At 36.5% G+C, this 3,040-nt stretch overlaps 1 pseudogene; it reads left to right on the top strand.

The window, feature by feature from the left end:
* LOC107607692 overlaps nucleotides 1–2,421 on the top strand; it is a 33,995-nt pseudogene extending 31,574 nt beyond the window's left edge.

Here is a 3,040-nt window from a genome sequence, read left to right as displayed (position 1 = left end):
ACCCTCCCGTAACTCCCTCACCCCCTCACCCCACTCCCGTAACCTCCATCCCCTTCCTCATGCCCCTCTCTTCAAAATTCAAACCCCAATTTCAACTTCAATTTTTCTTCTCGCCGCTACCGCTGCCCTACTTATTCGTTTCTAGGGTTTGCCGTCGCGTTTCATCGGGAGGGGGACCCTGCCGGCGCTGCTTCTTCTTCTGTGACTATCTTTGCTTCTTCTTCTGTGACTGCCTCTACTTCATCTTCCGCTTCTGGTTGAACTTCTGCTTCTACTTGAACTTTTGCTTCCTTGAGTTTATGCTTCTTCTTTTGTGATTTTTTAATTTTTTTAATTTCTGTTATTTTGCTATTTTTGGATCTGAAAACTGAAATTGTAGTTGATGATTATTGAATTATTGTTTATTGAAATTGCTGTGATTATTGAAATAGTTATGCTTCTTCTACCTCTGATTTTTTTGTTGATTTATTTTGTTTTGTGAATGTTGCTGTTAACTTGTTTTGTTTTGTTGAGTAATGAATGGCTATGGTGGCAGTGGTGATGGTGGTGAGGAAAGGGAGAGGGAGGAGGTGGAAGGAGATTGGGGAAGGGTGAGAAGAGGAAGGGGAAGAGGGGTGGATGTCTTCCGGCAGCAGCAGTAATTGCCACGGCGAAGGTGAGAAGAAGAGGGTGATGGTGAAGAGTAGAAGGAAGGGGTGAGGGGAGAGACCTAATGAAGGGTAATATGGTAAAAAAAATAAAATTGAAGTGAAAAAGGACAATTTTATAACATTTTGTAACGTTGAGGATGATTTTAATAACAAAAAAAGGTCGGGGACGATTTTGATTTTCACCCCAGACCTTAAGGACGAAAACAGTACTTAACCCATTTGGTAATGTTATGGCCTTTGATGCAACTTACAAGAAAAACAAGTACAAGTTTCTGTTGATGGTTTTCTCAGGCGTGAACCATCACCTTCAAATAATAGTTTTTGGCAGCGCAATTATAGCAGATGACGGAGAAGGAACTTACATATGACTGTTATAGAGATTCATGGAAGCATTGAATGGTAAACAATTAAATGCTGTGATAACTGATAGTGCCAAGGCTATGAAGCTTGCAATTGAAAAGGTCTTTCCAGATGCACACCATAGGTTGTGCGGATGACATTTGTTAGGAAATGCCACAGCCAATGTCTTCAACCCCAAGTTTACCTAATAATTCAGGAAATGTATGCTTGGCGATTATGAGATTGATGAGTTTGAGGAGCGGTGGACGTCAATAGTTAATAGTTTTGGGATTAAGGACATGGAGTGGGTTGAGACCACTTATGGGATTAAAGATATGTAAGTCACAACACATATGAGAGGCAAGTTCTTTGCCGGGTTGAGAACTACATCGAGGTATGAGGCACTACATTCGCAAGTTGCTAGGTTTGTAAAATCTGGCTATAGCATTAAGGAATTCCTCCATCACTTCCGCCAGTGGATAGGTTTTGCAGAATAATGAGGCTGAGGCTGACTATTACACCTCATACGGGTTTCCGATTATGCAAACATAGGTGCAAGCATTGGAGCGATCAGGTGCAATTGTTTATACAAGAGAGGTGATCTACTTGTTTTGATCGTTATTGTTGAAAGCGTCAAGTGTGATAATAGTTGATTTGCGAGAGACTTCATGTAGTATGAACTATGATGTACGAAAATATTGTGAGTTAACATGAAATGGGTTGTATCTTATTGGCCTGGAAGTAGTGAGTTTAGGTGTTCATGTCAATGAATGGAGTTATTTGGCATTCCATGTGTTCATATCCTTCGTCTATTAATATATCTTCAAATTACAGAATTACCTGAGTCACTGATATTGAAGCGGTGGACCATGAAAGCAAAAGAGGCACATGTAAGGCTGGAGTAGCGGGGATCGTTAGTTGATATGAAAGTTATGAGAGTTAGATTGCTGCTATGAATGATGAGTTGCAGTGCTTGCCATTTGTCGCTTACGGAAATTTAGGTGATTTTAAGGATGTTATGGAGTGGGTTAGAAACAAAAAGGCTAAATTATTTGCCAAACATGAAAAGAATAGAGAGGGAAGTTCTAATAGTGCGGGTGAGAAATTCAAAACACGGACGGATGCTACTTCAAAAGAAACAGGGGACAAAAAGAAAAAGCGAAGGATTCAGTGCAGCAAATGTAACGGTATAGGACACAACCGCCGAAATTATCGCCGTGTAGATAAGCATAATCAAATGGAAAATGGAGATGGAGGAGGTCCCGAAGATGATGACGATTGGTCTAGTCAAAACAGTGAGGAGGGGATCGATCAAATGGTGAGTATTTAACATATTTCTTCTTATTAATTACATGGTTATCTAATTTTAATTTTTTAGTTCATGTAGGATTTTGATGTGACCATCAGTAATCAGAAAGACAAATATCATTAGCTGCTATTGTCTATTCTTGGATGAAAGATGGATATGAATTTCAGTTTTTTAGTTTAATTGTAGGAAGTTTTTTGGACAACAGTAAAAGTTTTATTTATCTATTCTTAATTTACTCTTTCGTTTTATATGTTTTATTTATTTGTATTATGGACTTAAGATGACTTCTACATAAAAAATATAATAGCATAACCATACTATATTAACTGAATCTGATTTTACATAGTATATGTTAAGTGAATCTGTTTTTATGGTTAACCCCCCAAATATTGTATGTGAAAATTATTTTTGTTATTACTCTTACGATACATTTGTATTTAATGGTTACTAATGCAAGACAATGATATGTTAATTTGTCATGAAAAGATATAATGATTTAACAATTTAAAATTATTTTCGCTTTTTCACATTTTAAAAGATTTTTTAAAATTATGGTATTATTACTTGAATGAAATATGACGTAGCTACGGTAGATACAAATATTAAGAATATCACAAATCACTCTTTGGTCTAGCTATCTAGGAAATACATTACAAGAATAATATATTTTAAATTAAAACTAAGCTCGTATTGTCATACTCCATCTACCTAATTATTAATATATAATGTTTCAAATAAATTA

This window comes from Arachis ipaensis, chromosome B07 (assembly GCF_000816755.2).
Source record: "Arachis ipaensis cultivar K30076 chromosome B07, Araip1.1, whole genome shotgun sequence".
Taxonomy (NCBI): Eukaryota; Viridiplantae; Streptophyta; class Magnoliopsida; order Fabales; family Fabaceae; genus Arachis; species Arachis ipaensis.
This window is presented reverse-complemented; position numbering and strand designations above follow the sequence as displayed.